The sequence below is a fragment of the Pteropus vampyrus genome, unplaced genomic scaffold (genome assembly GCF_000151845.1).
Source record: "Pteropus vampyrus isolate Shadow unplaced genomic scaffold, Pvam_2.0 Scaffold208, whole genome shotgun sequence".
Lineage (NCBI taxonomy): Eukaryota > Metazoa > Chordata > Mammalia > Chiroptera > Pteropodidae > Pteropus > Pteropus vampyrus.
Genome location: NW_011888989.1, coordinates 686,436 through 707,883, shown reverse-complemented (window position 1 = coordinate 707,883; position 21,448 = coordinate 686,436).

The following is a 21,448-nucleotide window of genomic DNA, read 5'->3' as shown; positions in this document are numbered from 1 at the left end:
GGCGGCATAGGCTAACACACGCTTGTCGTTAGGTAACTGCCCTGATGTTTCGTCTCTGGTCAGGCCACCTGCTTGTATACAATGAGAGCAGCGGTCACATATCATCCACGTTGAAATTTACAGGCTGAGTCTGAATGATGAAGCTACTTTAAAGCAGTGGAAACTCTAAGAGCCATTATGCTGTATTGTAGCAGAAAGGCTGAGTCATTGTGAGCATAACCCATAATGGTTCTGGTGTGAGATCCACGCTATTCTTTACGATGAACCTTAGGCTACTCCTGTTAAGAAGAAACTGCTTAATGGTTAATGACTCAATGCTGAAATATTGAAAATAAGAGTTTATGAGATGTGTTTTGAAAACACTTGTTTAAGGATAGAGGAAGAGTAATAGGGTGGAAGTCACCTGAGAATCACGTAGTAATCACCTGGGAATTTCATTGAAGTCAGGTGAATACCCAGAGAGATTCACGTGGTGATCAAGTAAGTCCCTGCAGGAATCTGATGTCTACCAGGTGACTAGTCTTGTTGCTGTGCTGTAGTTTTTCACCTTACTTCTTACAATGAATCAAGATTCAGTTTGGAAATGTTTGGCACTCAAATAAACCCTGTAAATGAGACTGGAATGGTGTTGTGTATTCCTACGATCACACAACTTACCTATTTTCAGCAGAGAGCTGGATCTGGGCCATGGACTTTCATCCACATTTTTTTAATCCAAGTAGATCTTGTGGCCATGTACCACGTCCTCTATCTAAAAATCTATTAAGTAAAGTTAGGCTAGATTCTGTGTGCTAAGGTCTCCACTCTACTTCCTGGAAATAAAAGCAATGCTTGGCAGTGCTTCTAGGCTCTCCAATCAAGTAACTTACAAAAGAGGTCAGCTCTGATCCAGGTTTCTCAATGCCCAAAGTATGTTCTATTACCAGGGGAAAGGCTTGGTTCTGTGAGGTATGGTCACCTTTCAATAATTGTATAAAAGAAAAATTGATGATATAGAACCACTTTTGCTGAATATTCTGTTATGAGGACACAGGTTGTTGTCATCAGCCCAATTTCTATTGTAAATACTTTTAAGGGAGTACTATCTTGGAACAATGCACTGATTCTACTATACTTCCTCCTTCTAGGAGATGACAGCTTGATTCTTTAGGCCACCGTGTCCACAATAGTTTCAGGTAGCAGATGCCAGGCTGGATGTTTGTGGACCTAGGTCTTGAGACTGGACATTGTTACCAATTGGATGATTTCGATGTTGTGGCCCTGAGTTTAACTGCTTCCTTTTAGGTGGTCCAGGCTTGATTCAGATTTCCACATTCTCCATTTTGTTTTTTCTTCCCAGAGCTCCAGGCAACATCTGATCACAGAAAACTGGCTTGGAACTTTGGCTTACGCCACCATTTCAGTTTTTGTCGGAGAAAGTCAGAGAAAGTGCTGTGGGCTAATTTCTCAGTTCTACTTTTTGGAAACAGTGGTTGGAATTGGAACTGCAAAACCAAGGTCAGCATCCTGGATCCTAATCGGAATAGAGGCAAGAGACATGGTCTGAGGTTTCTAGATAAGAATCAAATGACATGAGGACAGGATTTCCTTTTGGATTAAGTTCTCCTATCTACTAGTTTTCAGAGAGGACAGGTTTAGTACTTTGAATCCCTGTCTCTTTTCTACTTTTTGTTAGAAAAAAACAGGCCTTGTTTTTTGGGTCCTTGCTACCAATCCATATTCTCACAGAAGAGAATGATGTGCTCTCTTTGTAGTCACAAGTGCATATCACTGAGAAAATTCATATCAACACTGAGCGATAAGTCTTCGTGGAGCAGAAGGTGGCCGAGGCAGCCTCCTAACATTCCTCCAGTCGAATGTCATGTCCACATTACATATCAAATTTGAAGTCTACTGTATACGTGGGCAGTCAATGATCTTTAATTCACATCTAGTTTTTTGGGTTTTTCAGGAAAACTGTCTTATGATCATGGAGGCAGCAGTCGCACATTGGCTGCGTTGATAATTGAGCCTGAGTGTGCTGTACGGCAGCGACTGGATAGTGGTGGAAACAATAGCCACCATTTTTCTGTATTGTAGGAAAGTGCTGGGTCATTGTGAGGATAGCGCTTAATGGCTAAAAAAATGGCTGCCTCAGAATTTTTCTATACCAAACCTCCTACTACAAATTTTGAGAGGGACTTACTTAACCACCAGGTTTCTTAGTGCTTGCAGTTCTTTCTCTTACCAGAAGAAAGGCTTGGTGCTGCAAGCTATGGTCAACTTTCAATAATTGTTTTAAAAAAATTGGTGACGTGGGACCAGGGTGTGCTAAATATACTTTTATGATGACACAGAGTTGGTGCCATCAGCCCAATTCCTATTGTAAATGCTTTCAAGAAAGTACAGTCTTGGAGGAGTGCATCGAGTCCTTCATTCTTCCTCCTCCTAAAAGATGACAGCTTGGTTCTATAGGCCAAGGTGTTCACAAGAGTTTCAGGTAACAAGGGCTGTCTGAATGTTTGTGCGCCTGAGTAATGAGACTGGACATTGTTACCAATTGAATGTTCTTAACTTTGTGGGCTTGCGCTTTAACTATGTTCTTTAAGGAGGTCCAGGTTTGGTTCTGATTTCCAGTCTCCATGTTATTTTTTCTTCTCTAAAGAAGGCTTTTGCTTTGAGACAAGGAATTCAGGCAACATTTGTTCACAGAGAACAAATCTGGAACTGTAGGCTTACGCCATCCTTTCAGTCTATGTCGGAGAAAGTCGGAAGAAATGCTCTTGGCTAATTTCTCAAATCTACTTTCTGAAAATCGAGGTAGGGTTTGTAACTGCAACCGAGGAGGAAACACTGGATCCCAATAGGAAATGCAGGCAGGAGACAAGCTCCTAGGTTTTGAGATAAGATTCAAATTACATGAGGATAGACTCGCCCTGCGGTTTAAGTTATTCTATCTACTAGTTTTCGGAGAGATTAGGCTTAGTGCCTTGGTTCACAGTCTCCTTTCTACCATTGTTAGGAAAAAGACAGGACTTGTGTTTGGCCCCATGTCACCAATCCACATCCTCACAAGGCAATATGATGTAGTGTATTCTTTGAAGTAACGGTACACATAACTGAGAATATTCACAACAACATTGAGAAATCGTTAGTATGCATGAAACAGAAGGTGGCCGAGACTGAATTCATACTGACCTCCAATTGAATGTCATATCCACATTACAACTTATGTGAGGTCAATGGTATATGTAGGCATTTCAAGATCATTAATTCGCCTCTACATTGTCTGTTTATCAGGAAAATTGCCTAGGTCAGTGGAGGCAGAAGTCACATATTGGTTGCGCTTATAATTGAGCCTGAGTGTGCTATGAGGCAGAAAATGGATAGAGGTTGAAACCATAGCTGCTATATTGCTTTAATGTAGGAAAAATGCTGTGTCATTGTAAGGATACATCTTCACTGCAAAAGAACAACTGCTTAAGTAATTCACTATATCAAATGACAGACTAAAAATATACGAGACACTGGCTTAGCTAACATGTATGAAAGCTGAGATGCAGATTTTGAGGAAGTTTCTTCAAGTGTTCTGAAAAGGCTTGTATTAGCCTAGCAGAGGAATGTGAGGGTGATTTGTCCTGGAAATCTCATAACAAGAATTAGGAAATCTCGCGATATTCACGAAGATTTCCCACAGGATTTACTTGACCAGGCAGTAACTGACCTGAGGGCAACACACATAATCACATGAAATTGGGATGATGTTGTGAGGCTCACTTTTGTGTCACCATTTTATATTCCTTAATAAAATTCACATAAGCACTGAGAAAATAAGATTACCTGTGTAACATACATAGCCACCTAACAGTCCTTTGATCCAAAGTTTATGTCTGCATGAGAAGACTTGCTTGAGGATGGCGGCATAGGTTAACAACACACACTCGTCATTAGGTAACTGCTCTAAAATTTCAACTCTGGCCAGGCAACCTACTTGTATACAATGGGAGCAGCGGTCACACATCAACCATGTTGAAATTTAGAGGCTGAGTCTGAATGACAAAGCAACCTTAGAGTGGTGGAAACTCTAAGCGCCATATGCTGTATTGTAGCAGAAATGCTGAGTCATTATGAGCATAACACTTAATGGTGCTCGTGGGAGATCCACGCTATTCTTGAAAGTGAACCTTAGGCTACTACCATCGAGACAAATTTGATTAAAGGCCAATGACTCAGTGCTGAAATACTGAAAATAAGAGTTTATGAGACGAGTTTTGAAAACACTTTTTTAAGGATAGGGGAAGTGGAATAAGGTGGAAGTCACCTGAAAACCAGGTAGTAATCACCAGGGAGGTCATAGTAATTACATGGAGGTCATGTGAATATCTAGAGTGATTCACGAGAAGATCAAGGAAAACTCTGCAGGAATCTGGTGTCTACCAGGTGACTAGTCTTGTTGCTGTGGCTGTAGGTTTTCATCTTCCCTCTTACAATGAATTGGGCTTTAGTTTTTGAAATGTTTTGCACTCAAGTGTACCCTGTAAATGAGACTGGCATGGTGTTGTGTATTCAAACATCCACATGACTTACCCTAGTTCCGGAAAAGGACTGAGTCCTGGGCCATGGACTTCCATCGACATTTTTTTTACTACAAAGATTGTCTTCAGATCATGTGTCACATCTTCTATCTAAAGATCTATTAAGTAAAGTTAGGCTAGATTCTGTCTGCCAAGGTCTTCAGTCTACTTCTTGGAAATAAAAGCAATGTAGGCTGCGCTTTCAAGTTCTCCAATTGAGTAACTTACAAAACAGTTCAGGCTTTGATCCAAGTTTCTTAGTTCCCCGAATATGGTCAATTACCAGGGGAAAGGCTTGGTACTGTAAGATATGGTCACCTTTCAATAATTGTATAAAAAAAATTGCTGATGTGTGACCAGGTTGCACTGAATGTACCCTTATTTGGACATAGGTTGATGTCTTTGGCCTAATTTCTATGCTAAATACTTCAAAGGGAGAACAGTCCTGAAACTGCACCGAGTCCTCCATATTTCCTCTGCCTAGGAGATGACAGATTGATTCTGTAGGCCAGAATGTCTACAATAGTTTCAGCTAGCTGGGGCTATGCTGGATGTTTGTGAGCCTAGGTCTTCAGACTGGATATTGTTACTAATTAAATGATCTTGACATTGTGGCCCTGAGATTAACAGCTTCCTTTTAGGTGGTCCAGGCTTGGTTCAGATTTCCAAATACACTGTTTTATTTTTTCTTCCCTAAAGAAGGCTTTTGCTTTGAGCCAGGGCCCCCGGCAACATTTGTTCACAGAAAACAGGCTTGGAACTTGGACTTACGCCACCATTTCAGTCTATGTCATAGAAAGATGGAAGAAATGTTGTGGGCTAATTTCTCAGATCTAATTTCTGGAAATAGGGGTAGAGAGTGGAACTGCAAAACCAAGTTCAGCACCCGGTTCCTAATAGAAAAGAGAGGCAGCAGACAAGGTCCTAGGTTTCTAGATAAGCCTCAAATTACATGAGGACAGGCATGTCCTTTGTATTAAGTTCTTCTATCTACTAGTTTTCAGAGGAGACAGGCCTATTGCTTTGTGTCCTAGGCTCCTTTCTACTTTTTTTTTTAGGAGAAAACAGGCCTTGTGCCTTGGATCCGTGTCACCAATCCATATCCTAACATGGGAGGATGATGTAGTGCTCCCTTTATGGTGACAAGTGCATAGCACTGAGAAAATTCACATCAACACTGAGAAGTCATTAGTCTATGTGCAGCAGAAGGTGGCCGAGACAGCCTCCTAACTTTCCTCCAAGCTAATGTCATGTCCACAATGCAACTCTAATTTGAAGTCCACAGTATATGCGGGCAGTCAAAGATCTTTAATTCGCCTCTAGTTTGGTCTGTTTGTCAGGAAAACTGCCTTATGACCTTGAAGGCAACAGTCCCGCATTGGCGGCATTGATAAAAGAGCCTGAGTGTGCTGTGAGGTAGCGACTGGATAGTAGTGGAAACAATAACCGTCATTTTATGTATTGTAGGAAAAATGCTGAGTCATTCTGAGGATACCACTCAATGGCAGAAAGAACGGCTGCCTCAGAATTTCTCTATACCAGACCTCAGACTACAAATTCTGAGAGGGACTGGCTTAATGACCAAAAAAGAAAACTGAGATATTGACGTTGAGGTTGTCCATCAACGTGTTCCAAAGAGGCTTGTTTTAGACTAACAAAGGAAAGTGAGGTGGAATTTGCATGGGAATCTCATGGCAAGAATTAGGGAATCTCGCAATACTCAATGAGGCTTCCTTGCAGAATTCACATGACCATCAACAGGCCTGAGGGCATCACAGAGAATCACGTGATATTGCGTTAATGGTGTATTTCTCACTTTTCAGTTAAATTTAGATATCCACTGAGAAAATGACCGTGTCTGTGAAACATAGCCACATAAAGACCCCTCAATCAAAATGTCATGTCTGTGTGAGAAGGTTCGCTTGCAGACGTTGGCATAGGTGAACAGACAATTTTTGTTAGAAAACTGACCTGAGTTTCTATGTGTGGTCAGGCAACCTGTTTGAAAACAATGGAAGCTACTGTCAAACATTAACTGTGTTGATATTTTAAGCTGAATTTGCTTGACGAAACTTCTTTAGAGCAGTATAAATTGTAAGCGTCATTTTGCTGTATTATAGCAAACATGCTGAGTCATTGTGTGGAAAACTCTGAGCGGCTTTATGAGGGATTCCTGCACTATTCTTTTAAGCGGACATTTGGCCACTACTATCGACAGAGTATTGCTTAAAGGGTAATGAATGACTCAATGCTGAATATTGAAAATAAGAGTTTATGACACGAGTTTTGAAAACACTTATTTGAAAATAGGGGAAGAGGAATAAGGTGAAAATTACCTGAAAATCACTTAAAAATCACTAAGGAATCACGTGGAGATCAATTAATCACCTGGCGGAATTCAGTTGGGAATCAAAGAATACCCTGCACGAATCTGGTATCTCCCAAGTGACCAGTCTTGTTACTGCATTCGTGGATTTTCACTTTACTTCATGGAATGAACCAGGCTTCAGAGTATGAATCATATTGTAAACGAGTTTACCTTATATATGAGATTGGTGTGGTATTGTGTTTTCAAACATCCACTCAACTGACCCCTATATCAGCAGAGGACGGCCTCCTAGGCCATGGATTTCCAGTAACTTTTTTTTCCTACAAAATATGTCTTCTGACCATTTGCGAAGTGTGCTACTTAAAGATTCATTATGTAAAGTTAGGCTGGATTCTGTGGGCCAAGGTATCACCTCTATTTCTTAGAAATAGAAGCAATACTTGGTTGATTCCAAGCCTCTCAATCGAGTTTTTTAAAGAACAGTCCAGACTTTGGTCAGGTTTCTTAGTGCCCACACTTCCTTCTCTTATCAAAAGAAAGGCTTGGTGAGGCAAGCTATGGTCACCTTTCAATAATTGTCTGAAAATAAAATTGGTTATGTGGAAACAGGTTGTGCTGAATGTAGTTACGATGAAACAGTGTTGGTGCCATTGGCCCAATTTCTATCGTAAATGCTTTCAAGGGAAAGAGGGTTAGTGGCGTGTACCAAGTCCTTCATTCTTCCTCCACCTTGAAGATGACAGCTTGGTTCTGTAGGCCAAGGTGTCCACAAGAGTTTCAAGTAATGAGGGCCAGGCTGGATGTTTGTGAGGTAGGTGTTGAGACTGGACATTGTTACCAATTGGATGGTCTTGATGTTTTGGGCCTGGGCTATGTCCTTAACTATGTCCTTTTAGGAGGTCCAGGCTTGGTTCAGATTTCAAGAGTCTCTGTGTTAGTTTTTCTTCCCTAAAGATGGCTTTTGCTTTGAGACTAAGACTTCAGGCAACATTTGTTCACAGAGAACAGGCTTGGAACTATGGGTTTACCCCACCCTTTTAGTCTATGTCAGAGAATGTTAGGACTAATTTCTCAAATCTACTTTCTGGAAATAGAGGAAGACATTGTAACTGCAACCAAGCACAGCACACTGGTCTCAATAGAAAAATGCAGGCAGGAGACAAGGTCCTAGGTTTCGAGATAAGACTCAAATTACATGAGGACAGACTTGCCCTGTGGTTTAAGTTCTCCTATCTACTAGTTTTCAGAGAGCATAGGCTTAGTGCCTTGGTTCCCTGTCTCTCTCCTATTTTTGTTAAAAAAAGACAAGTCTTGAGCTTTGGACCCATGTCTTCAATCCACATTGTCACAAAAAAAGATATAGTAGTGCTTTCTTTGAAGTGATGAGTGCATATAATTGAGAATATTCACATCAACACCGAGAAATCATTAGTATGCGTGGGACAGAATGTTGCTGAGACTGACTTCTATTTGATCTCCAATCGAAAGTCATATCCCATTACAAATCCTATGTGAGGTCAACGGTATATGCTGGCAGTCAATGACCTTTAATTTGCCTTTAGTTTTGTCTGTTTGTCAGGAAAACTGCCTATGTCAGTGGAGGGAGAAGTCCCACATTGGCGGAGTTCATAATTGAGCCTGAGTGTGCTGTGAGGAAGCGAATAGATAGCAGTTGAAACCATAGCTGCCATATTGCTTTATTGTAGGAAAAAGGCTGAGTCATTGTGATGATATCTCTTCATTGTAAAAAGAATGACTGCTTAAGAATTTCTCTATATCAAGCCACAGACGAAAAATCTGCGAGAGACTAGCTTACCTTATGGAAAAAACAGCTGAGATACTGACATTGAGGCAGTTTCTTCAACTTGTTCTGAAAAGGCTTGTATTAGCTTAGTATAGATAATGAGGTGGAAATTGCCTGAAAATCTCGTACCAAGAATTAGGAAATATCGTGATACTCACGAGGCTTTCCCACGGGATTCACGTTACCAGGAAAAGGCTGCCCTGAGGGCAACACACAAAAATCAGTTGAAATGGGGTGATGGTGTGGCGCTCATTTTTATGTCACCCTTCTACATTTCTTAATAAAATTCACATAAGCCCTGAGAAAATAAGATTACCTATGTAATATAACCACCTAACAGCCATTCAATCGAAAGGTCATGTCTACATTAGAAGACATGCTTGAGGACGTTGGCATAGGCTAACACACACTTTTGGTTAGGTAATTTCCCTGAGGTTTCTTCTCTGGTCAGGCAACCTGCTAGAACATAATGAGAGTAGTGGTCACCCATCAACCGCATTAAAATTTAGGGGCTTATTCTGAATGACAAGCTACCTTTGAACGGTGGGAACTCTAAGTGCCATTATGCTATATTGTAGAAGAAACGCTGAGTCGTTGTGAGCAGAACCCTTAACTGTTCTGGTGGGAAATTCACGATATTTTTGAAAGTGAACCTTAGGCTACTACTGTCGAGAAAAAATTGCTTAAAGACCAATGAATCAAAGATAAAATATTGAAAATAAAAGTTTATCAGACTTGTTTTGAAAACACTTGTTTAAGGATAGGAGAGGAAGAATAAGGTGGAAGTCACCTGAAAAATCACGTAGTAATTAATAGGGAATTACATAGAGGTCAAGTGAATACCTGGAGGGTTCACGTGGAGATCAAGGAAGACCCTGCAGGAATCTGGTGTCTATCAGGTGACTAGTCTTGTTGCTATGGCTGTAGGTTTTCACTTTACCTCTTACAATGAATCAGGCTTCAGTTTGTGAAATGTTTTGCACTCGAGTGTACCCTGTAAATGAGAGGGACGTGGTGTTGTGTATTCAAACGTCCACACAACTTACCCTAGTTTCAGCAGAAGAGTGGGTCCTGGGCCATGGTCTTCCATCAACATATTTTCCTACCAATAATGTATGTGACAAAGCGTTGGTGCCATCGGCCCGATTTCTATCATAAATGATTTCAAGGCAGTCCTGTCTTGGAGGCGTGCACTGAGTCCTCTATTCTTCCTCCTCTTAGGAAATGATAACTTGGTTCTATAGGCCAAGGTGATCAGAAAAGTTTAAGCTAACAAGGACCAGTCTGGATGTTTGTGGGCCTAGGTCTTGAGATGGACATTGCTATCAATTGGATGCTCTTGACATTGTGGACCTGGCCTTTAACTACGTCCTTTTAGGAGTTCGAGGCTTGGTTTAATTTTCCACAGTCTCGGTTTTATTTCTTCTTCCCTAAAGAAGGCTTTTGCTTTAAGACAGGACTTCTGGCAACATTTGATCAGAAAGAACAGATTTGGAACTGTGGGCTTACGCCACCCTTTCAGTCTAAGTCGGAGAGTGTCATAAGAAATACTCTGGGCTAATTTCTCAAATTTACTTTCCGAAACTAAAGGTAGGGATTGTAACTGCAACCAAGGACAGCACACTGGATCCCAGTCAGAAATTAAGGTAGGAAACAAGGTCCTAGGTTTCGAGATAAGAATCAAATTAGATGAAGACAGAATTGTCCTGTGATTTAAGTTATCCTATCTACTAGTTTTCAGAAAAGATAGGCTTTTGCCTTGATTCCAAGTTTCCCTTCTACTTTTTGTTTGGAAAAGACAGGCCTTGTGTCTTGGGCCTGTGTCACCAATCCACATCTTCAAAAAGAAGATGATGTGGTGCTTTCTTTGAAGTTACGAGTGCATATAACTGAGAAAATTCCCATCAACACTGAGAAATCATTAGTATGCGTGGAGCAAAAGGTGGCCAAGGCAGACTTTGTACTGACTTCCGATTATATGTCAGGTCAACATTACAAATCTTATGTGAGGTCAACAGTATATGCGGGTTGTCAATGACCTTTAATTTGCCTCTAGTTTTGTTCAGTCCATGTCGAAGAAAGTTGAATAAAATGCTATGGGCTAATTTCCTAGATCTACCTCCTGGAAATAGTTGTAGGGATTGGAACTCCAAAACCAGGGTCAGCACTCTGGTTCCTAATAGGAAATAGAGGCAGGAGACAAGGTCCTAGCTTTCTAGATAAGACTCAAATTACATGAGGACAGGCTTGCCCTTGGATTAAGTGCTCCTATCTACTAGTTTTCAGAGAGAATAGGCTTAGTGCCTTGGTTCCCAGTCTCTCTTCTACTTTTTGTTAAGAAAAGAGATGTCTTGTAATCTGGGCCAATGTCACCAATTCACATCCTCACAAAGGAAGATGATGTAGTGCTTTCTTTAAAGTGACGAGTACATATTGAGGTGAAAATTCCCATCAGGACTGAGAAATCATTAGTATGCATGGAAAAGAAGGTGGCCGAGATAGATATCATACTGACCTCCATCGAATGTCATGTCCATATTACAAATCTTATGTGAAGTCAACTGTATATGCAGGCATTCAATAATCTTTAATTCACCTATACTTTTGTCCCCTTTTCAGGAAAACTGACTATGTTAGTGGAGGCAAAAGTTGCACATTGGCTACGTTTATAATTGAGCCTGAGTGTACTGTGAGTAAGGAAATTTATAGCAGTTAAGACCATTACTGCCATATTGCTTTATTGTAGGAAAAAAAGCTAAGTCATTGTGAAGATATCTCTTCGTTGCAAAAAGAACGGCTGCTTAAATATTTCTCTGTGTCAAACCACATACTAAAATTCTGTGAGAGACTGGCTTACGTAATATGGAAAAAAAGCTGAGATACTGACATTGAGGCAGTTTCTTCAATGTGTTCTGAAAAGGCTTGTATTAGCATAGCAGAGGTAATGAGGTGGAAGTTGCCCAGAAATCTCGTAACAAGAATTAGGAAATTTCGCCATACTCACGAGTCTTTGCCACGGCATTCAAGTGACCAGGAAGAAACTGGCCTGAGGGCAACACACAAAAATCACCTGAAATTGGTTAAATGGTGTGGCACTCACTTTTGCTTTGAGCTAAGGCTCCAGGAAACATTTGTTCACAGAAAACAGACTTGGAACTGTGGCTTAAGCCACCATTTCAGTCTATGTCTGAGAAAGACAGAAGAAATGCTGTGGAATAATTTCTCAGATTTATTTCTTGGAAATAGGGATGGGGATTGAAACTGCAAAGCAGGTCAGCACCCCGGTTCCAAATAGTCAATAGAGGCAGGAGACAAATTCCTAGGTTTCTAGATAAGACTCAAATTATATGAAGACAGGCTTGCCCTTTGGATTAAGTTCTCCTATCTACTAGTTTTCAGAGAGGGCAGACTTAGTGCTTTGGGTCTTAGTCTCCCTTCTACTTTTTGTTAGGAAAAGATAGGCCTTGTGTCTTGGATCTGTGTCACCAATCCATATCATCACAAGGGTGGATGATGTATTACTCTCTTTGTAGTGACAAGTGCATATCACTGAGCAAATTCACATCAACACTGAGAAGTCATTAGTCTACATGGAGCAGAGGTGGCCCAGACAGCTTACTAACTGTCCTCCAATAGAATGTTATGTCCACTTTGCAAATCTAATTTGAAGTCAACTGTATATCTGGGCAATAAATACCCTTAATTAGCCTCTAATTAGGTTTGTTTGTCAGGAAAACTGCTTTATGTTCATGGAGGCAACAATTGCACATAAGCGGCATTGAAAATTTAGCCTGAGTGTGCTGTGAGGCCACGACTGCATAGTGGTGGAAACAATAGTCGCCATTTTTCTGTATTGTAGGAAAAATATTGAGTCATTGTGAGGACACCACCTGATGGTAGAAAGAACGGCTGCCTCAGAATTTCTCTATACCAAACTTCAGACTACAAATTCTGAGAGAGACTGTCTAAACCACCTAAAAAAGAAATCTGAGATATTGACATTAAGGGTATTCTGTCAACGTGATCTGAAGAGGTTTAATTTAACCTAGCAGAGAAAAGTAAAGAGGAAGACTCCTGAAAATCTCGCCACAAGAATTATGGAATCTTGCAATACTCACAAGGTTTCCCTGGGGATTCACGTATCCGTCAAGAGATAGGCCTGAGGGTATCACAGGGAGTCACGTGTTATTGAGTTGACGGTGTGGCGCTCACGTTCTCCATTCCTTTGTAAAATTTAGACAGCCGCTAAGAAAATGATAGTATCTGTGTAACATAGCCACCTAACGGCTCTTCAATCAAAAGATCAAGTCTGCGTGAAAAGGCTAACTTAAAGACGGGGGCATAGTTCAACAGACATTTGTTGTTAGATAAGTGGCTTTAGGTTTGATCTGTGGTCAGGTAACCTTCTTGAATGCAGTGCAAGCTGCTGTCAAGCATTAACTGCGTTGGGGGAGGAGTCTACTTGATGAAGCTACTTTAGAGCAGTATAAATTCTAAGTGTCATTTTGTTGTATTATAGGAAAAATGCTGATTCATTGTGAGTATAACTCTGAACGATTTCATGTGGGACTATTCTTTTATGCGCACCTTTGGCCACTACTGTTAATAGGGAATTGCTTAAAGGCCAATGACTCAAAGCTGAATATTGAAAATAAGAGTTTATGAGAAGAGTTTTGAAAACACTTATTTGAAAATAGGGATGAGGAATAAGGTGGAAATCCCCGGAAAATCACTTAGAAATCACTAGGGATTCACACAGAGATCAAGTAAACACATGGTGGAATTCACATGGGTATCAAGAAATATCTACCATGAATCTGGTATCTACCAAGTGACCAGTCTTATTGCTCCGGCCGTAAGTTCACTTTACTTCGAAGAATGAAGCAGGCTGCAGACCATGAATAGTATTGCAAACGAGTTTACCTTATATATGGCATGGTGTTGTGTTTTTCGACACTCAAATTACCTAATTCCAGCAAATGACTGCCTCCTAGGCCATGGACTTCCAAAGACTTTTCTTTTCCTACCAAGAATGTCTTGTGACCATTTCCCAAGTCCGCTACCTAAAGATGCATTACGTAAAGTTAGGCTAGATTCTGTGAGCCAAGATCTCCACTCTACTTGCTATAAATAGGAGCAATACTTGGTTGTGATTCCAATCTCCCCACCCGAGTTTTTTAAAGAACAGTCCAGGCTTGGGCCAACTTTCTGAGTGCCCACACTACCTTCTCTTACCAGAAAAAAGGCTTAATGCTGCAAGCTATGGTTACCTTTCAAAAATTGTCTAAAATGAGAATTGGTAACATGAGAACAGGTTGTGCTGAATGTATTGTTATGATGACACAGGTTGGTGCCACTGGCACAATTTCTATCGTAAATACTTTCAAGGATGTACAGTCTTGGAGGCATGCTCAGAGCCCTCCATTCTTCCTCCTCCTAGAAGATGACAGCTTGGTTCTATAGGCTAAGGTGTCTACAAGAGTTTCAGGTAACAAGGTACAGGCTGGATGTTTGTGGGCCTAAGTCTTGAGACTGGACATTGTTACCAATTGGATGGTCTTAACATTGTGGGTCTGAGCTTTAACTATGTCCTCTTAGGAGGTCCAGGCTTGGTTTAGATTTCCACAGTCTCTGTTTATGTTTTCTTCTCTAAAGAAGGCTTTTTCTTTGAGACAATGACTTCAGGCAACATTTGTTCACAGAACAAAGGCTTGGAATTGTGAGCTTACGTCACTCTTTAAGTCTACGTCGGAGAAATGGTAAGAAATGCTCTAGGCTCATTTCTCAAATCTACTTTCTGGAAATAGAGGTAGGAATTGGAACTGCAGCCAAGGACAGCACACTAGCTCCCAATAGGAAATCCAGGCCCTAGGCAGGGTCCTAAGTTTCGAGATAAGACTCAAATTATATGAAGACAGACTTGTCCTATGGTTTAATTTATTTTATCTACTAGTTTTCAGAGAGAATAAGCTCAATGCCTTGGTCCCCACTTTCTCTTCTACTTTTTGTTAGGATAAGACAGGCGTGTGCCTTGGGCTCATGTCACCAATCCACATCCTCACCAGGGAAGATGATGTAGTGGTAGTGATGATGTACTGCTTTCTTTAAAGTGAAGAGTGCATATAACTGAGAAAATTCACATCAACACAGAGAAATCATTAGTACGTATGGGACCGAAGGTGGCTGAGACAGACTTCATACCGGCTTCCAATTGAATCTCATGTCCGCATTACAAATCTAATTCAAAATCAATGGCATATGAGGGCAGTGGATGATCTTTCATTCGCCTCTACTTTTGTCTGTTTGTGAAAAAAACTGCCTATGTCAGTAGAAGAAGAAGTAGCACCGTGGCTGTTTTCATAAATGACCCTGAGTGTGCTTTGAGGCAGTGAATAAATAGCGGCTGAAACCAAACCTGCCATATTGCTTTATTGTAGGAAAAATGCTAAGTCGTTGTGAGGAGAACTCTTCATTGCAAAAAGAACGGCTGCTTAAGAATTTCTCTATATCAAACCACAGACTTAAAAACTGGGAGAGACTGGCTTAACCAATACAGAAAAAAAAAGCTGAGATATTGACACTGAAGAAGTTTCTTCTTCAAAGTGTTATGAAAAGGCTTGCAATAGCCTAGCAGAAGAAAGTGAGGTGGAAGTCAACTGAAAATCTCGTACTAAGAATTAGGGAATCTCGCAGTAGTCATGAGACTTTCCAGTGGGATTCACATAACCAGGATGAGACTGGTCTGAGGGCAACATGCAAAAATAATGTGAAATTGGGGTGATGGTGTGTCGCTCACTTTTGTGTTACCCTTCTACATTCCCTGGAAAAATCCCCTTAAGCACTGAGAAAGTAAGATTACCTGGGTAACATAGCCCCCTACAGCCCTTCAAATGAAAGGTCATGTCTGCATGAGAAGACTTGATTGAGGACGGTGGCATAGCCTGACACACACTTTTCGTTAGGAAACTGCCCTGAGGTTTTGTCTCTGGTCAGGCAACATTCTTGTATACAGTGGGAGCAGCCATCACATATTAACCACATTGAAATTTAGAGGCTGAGTCCGAATGACAAATCTACCTTAGAGCGTCGGAATCTCTAGCCGACATTACATTGTATTGCAGCAGAAATGCTCAGTCATTGTGAGCAGAACCTTAACGATTCTGGTGGGAGAACCATGCTATTCTTGAATGTGAACCTTAGACTACTACTGTCGAGAAGCAATTGCATAAAGGCCAATGACTACATGCTGAAATATTGAAAATAAGAGTTTATGAGACGTGTTTTGAAAACACTTGTTTGAAGATAGAGAAAAAGGAATAAGGTGGAAGTCACCTGAAAATCATGTAGTAATCACCAGGGAATTACATGGAGGTCAAGTGAATACCTGGAGGTATTCACGTTTGGATCAAGGAAGACCTTACAGGTATCTGGTGTCTACCAGGTGACCTGTCTTGTTGCTCTGGCTATAGGTTTTCACCTTTCCTCTTACAATGAATCAAGCCTCAGTTTGTGAACTGTTGTGCACTCAGGCAAAGATTTTTGTATATTCAAACGTCCACACAACTTACTCTAGTTCCAACAGAGGACTGGGTTCTGGACCATGGACTTCCAAAGATATTTTTTCCTACCAAGAAGATATTGTGACCGTGTGCCACGTCCTCTATTTAAAGATATGTTTAGTAAAGTTAAGCCGCATTCTGTGTGCCAAGATCTCCAGTCTACATGCTGGAAATTAAAGCAATGCTTGGCTGTGCTTCCAGGCTCTCCATTGAATAATCTGAAAAAAGTTCAGACTTTGATCCAGATTTCTTAGTGTCCAAACTATGTTCTATTACGAGGGGAAATATACAGCTTGGTGCTATATAATATGGTCACCTTTAAATAATTGTATAAATGTAAACTTTGTGATGTGGAATCAGTTTGTGCTGAATGTACTGTTATGATGATACAGGTTAGTGTCTTCGGCCCAATTTCTATTGTAAATACTGTAAAGAGAGGACATTTTTAGAACTGTGCACTGAGTCCTCCATTCTTCCTCCTTCTAGGAAATGACAGTTTGTTTCTGTAGGCCAAGGTGTACACCATAGTTTCACGTAGCAGGGCCAGGCTGGATGTTTACGGGCTTTGGTCTTCAACTGTATATTGTTACCAATTGGATGATCTTGGCATTGTGGCCCTGAGTATAACTGCTTTCTTTTAGGAGGTCAAGACTTTGTTTAGATGGACATAGTCTCCGTTTTACTTTTTCTTCCCCAAAGAAGACTTTTGCTTTGAGGTTTATATCTCACATATAAGTGACATCATGTGATTTTCAACTTTTTCTGTCTAGCTTATTTCCCTTAGCATGATTATCTCAAGTTCCATCCATGTTGTCACAAATGGCAGTATTTCATCTCTTCTTATGGCTGAGAAATATTCCATTGTATATATGTACCATGGCTTCTTTACCAATCATCTATCGTAGGGCACTTCAGTTACTTCCATGCCCTGGCCATTGTGAATAATGCTGCTATGAACATCGGTGTGCAAATATCTTTTTGGATATGGGTTTTCAAGTCTTTAGGATAAATATCCAGTAGAGAGATTACTGGATCATATGGTAGATCAATTCTTAGTTTTTTGAGGAAACTCCATACTGTTTTCCATAGCGGCTGTACCAATTTGCAGTCCCATCAGCAGCGTCTGAAGGTTCCTGTTTCTCCACATCCTCTCCAACATTTGTTAAAACTTGTCCTGTTGATTATAGCCATTCTAACACGTGTGAGATGGTATCTCATTGTGGTTTTGACTTGCATTTACTTAATAGCTAATGATGTTGAACATCTTTTCATATATTTGTTGGTCATTGGTACATCCTCTAGGGAGAAGTGTCTGTTTAGGTCCTCTGTTCAATTCACGATTGGATCATTTGCTTTTTGTTGTTATTGAGTTGTATGAGTTCTTTGTATATTTTAGACCCTTATCAAAGGTTTTGCTTGCAAATATATTTTTCCATTCAGATGGTTGTCTCTTTACCTTGTTGTCAGTTTCTTTTGCTGAGCAGAAGCTTTTTAGTTTGATGTAGTCCCGTTTATTTATTTTTGCTTTTACTTCCCTTGTCTTGATGTCAGATTCCTAAAGTCCTCTTTAAGCTCGAGGTCCTTGAGTTTAGTTCCTATGTTTTCTTCTATGCATTTTATTGTTTCAGGTCTTAAATTCCAGTCCTTAATCCATTTTGTGTTAATTTTTGTGTGTGGTGATAGACTACAGACTAGTTTCATTCTTTTGCAGGTGGCTTTCTAGCTTTCCCAGCACCATTTATTGAAGAGACTTTCTTTTCTCCACTGTAGTTTTTGGCATTTTTGTCAAAAATTATTTGCCCATATAAATATGGGTGTATTTCTGGACTCTCAATTCTGTTCCATTGATCTGTGTGTCTCTTTTGCTTCCAATACCATGCCGTTTGGATTACTGTTGCTTTATAGTATAATTTAAAGTCAGGCAGAGTGATGCCTCCAGCCTCATTCTTTTTTCTCAGGGTGGCTTTGGCAGTTTGGGGCCTTTTGTACATCCATACCCATCTGATAATTTTTTGTTCTATTTCTTTAAAAAATGGGATTTTGATGGGGATTGCATTAAATCTGTATAATGCTTTAGGTAATAAGGTCATTTTAACTGTTATTTCCAATCCAAGAACACAAAATATCTTTCCATTTCTTTGTATCTTCTTCGATTTTTTTAAATAAGGTTTTATAGTTTTCATTATATAGGTCCTTCACATGTTTTGTTAAATTTATTCCTAGGTATTTTAATTTTTTTGTTGTTGTTGTTGCAATTGCAAAAGGAATTATTTTTTCCACCTCTTTTTCTGACACTTCATTATTAGAGTATAGGAACACTATGGATTTTTGAACATTGATTTTGTATCCAGAGACTTACTGTACATGCTTATTGTTTCTAGTAGTGTTCTTATGGATTCTTTAGGGATTCTATGTAGAGAATAATGTCATCCACAAATAGTGACAGTTTGACTTCTTTGTTTCCTATTTAGATACCTTTTATATATTTCTCTTGCCTGATTGCAGTCGCTAGGACCTCCAACGTTATATTGAATAAAATTGGCGATAGTGGAGAGCCTTGCTTTGTTCCTGATTTTAGAGGGAAGGTTTTTAGTGTTTTACCATTAAGTATAATGTTGGCTGATGGCTTGTCATATATGGTCTTTATTATGTTAAGGTACTTTTGTTCTGTACCAATTTTGTTAAGTGTTTTGATCATAAATGTATGCTGTATCTTGGCAAAGGATTTTTCTGCATCTATTGATATAATCATATGATCATATTTTTTAATTTGTTTATGTGGTGTATCACATTAATCGATTTGCATATGTAGAACCATCTCTGTGCCCCTGGGATGAAGCCCACTTGATTGTGGTGTATAATCTTTTTAATATGTTGCAGTATTTGGTTCACTAGTATCTTATCTAGGATTTTTGCATCTGTGTCCATGAGAGATTTGGTCTGTAGTTTTCTTTTTTTGTGTGTTATCTTTACTATGTTTTGGTATCAAGGTAATATTGGCCTCATAAAATCATTTGGGAAGTGTTGCCATCTCTTTGATTTTTTGGAAGAGTTTGAGGAGAATAGGTGTGAAATCTTTGAATGTTTGGCAGAATTCACTGGTGAAGCCATCTGGTCCTGGACTTTTACTTTTTGGTAGGTTTTTGATGATTGTTTCAATTTCCATACTGCTGATCAGTCTATTTAGATTTTCCAGTTCTTGATTCAGTCTAGGAAGGTTGTATTTTTCTAAGTACTGGTTCATTTCTTCTAGGTTATTAAATTTGGCGTCATATAGTTTTTCATAGTATTCTCGTATAATGTTTTGTAATTCTGCAATATCAGTCATTATTTCCTCTCTTTCATCCCTGATTTTGTTTATTTGTGTCCTTTCTCTTTTTTTTTAGTGAGCCTAGCCAGGCGTTTGTCAATTTTTTTAAACTTCTCAAAGAACCTACTCCTTGTATTTATTTTTTCTGTTGGTTTTTGTTTTCAATTTCATTTATTTCTACTCTAATTTTGATCATTTCTTTCTTTCTGCTGACTTTAGACTTCACTTGTTCTTTCTTTCTTAGTTTTTAAAGAGTCTTATTATCGCTTTTGCCATGTCTGAAATGTTTTGGTATATTGTACTATCATTATCATTTGTTTCTATGTATCTCTTGATCTCTCTTTTTATTTCTTCCCTGACCCAGTTATTCTTCAGTAACATGTTGTTTAATCTCCATGTATTTGTGGTTCTTCCTGATTTCTTTTTGCAGTTGATCTCTAGTTCAAAGCATTATGATCAGAGAATATGGTTGGTATGATTTCAACCCTTTTATATTTGTTGAGGCTATCTCCATGTCCCAGTATGTGGTCTATCCTTGAGAATATTGCATGTGCACTAGAGAAGAATGTATAAGCAACTGTTTTGGGATGGAAGGCTCTGTAAATGTCAATTCTGTCCAGCTGATATAATGTGTCATTTAAGGATATTATGTTTTTACTGATTTTCTGTCTGGATGATCTGTCCATATCTGACAGTAGGGTATTAAGGTCCCCTACTACGATAGTGTTTTGGTCTGTTTCTCCATTTAGTTCTGTTAGTAATTGCTTTACATATTTCAGGGCTCCCTGATTGGGAGCATAGATATTAATAAGTGTTATATCTTCTTGGTGCATGATTTTCTTTATCATTATGAAGTGTTCCTCAGTGTTTTTCTTTACCTTTTTTATTTTAAAGTCTATTTCATCTGATATTTGCACCACTAGTTCCACTTTTCTCTGAATGCCATTTGCTTGAAATATCATTTTCCACTCTTTCAATTTGAGTCTATATTTGTCTTTGGAGCTGAGATGTGTCTCCTGAAGGCAGAATATGGTTGGATTTTGTTTTTTGATCCATTCTACAGCTCTGTGCCTCTTTATTGGTGTGTTCAGTCCATGTACATTTAAGGTGATTATTGAAATATAAGGTCTTTTAAGTCATTTTATCTTTTGCTTTCTCATAGTGTGGTGTTTCCATTGCTTCCTTGTCTTTGTGTTTCTGTTTCCATTATTTTGGTTGGCTTTGTGGGTTTTGCCTCTGATTCTTCTTGTTTTATGTTATATACTTCGGTTCTGAATCTTTGGTGTTTGGTTACCATTACAAGTATGAAAAGGATAGTTGTATATATATAGCCATCCATTTTCTTCTATGCGCGCCTTATCGCCATTCCCTTTAGTGAATTTGGATCTTAGAATCCTTCTCTTTTCAGTCATTGATGTCTCAGTTTGACCCTATGTATGCTGAACGTTCATTACTATCTTGCTATAGCAAATCTCTTCTTATTTTAAGCTTATAATGCCCTGATCCTAGTATGGGTTGCACTTCTCTGCTTTTATCAGCCTGCTAGTCACATTACTCCAAATTATGCATTTTTTTATCATTTTGTTTTAGTTGAACTGACCCCTTTCAGTATTTCCTATAGTTCAGGCCTCGTAGTGAATTCCCTCAATTTTTGTATGTCTAAAAAGATCTTTATTTCTCTTTCATATCTAAAGGAGAGCTTAGCTGGATACTTTATTTTTGGCTGGTAGTTCCTTTCGTTTAATGTTTTGAATATTTGATTCCAATCCTTTCTGGCTTGTAAGGTTTGTACTGAGAAGCCTGATGATAATCTAATGGGTTTTCTATTATAGATTACCATCTTCTTTTCCCTGGCTGCCCTGAGAATTCTGTCTTTTTCATTGATTTTTAATA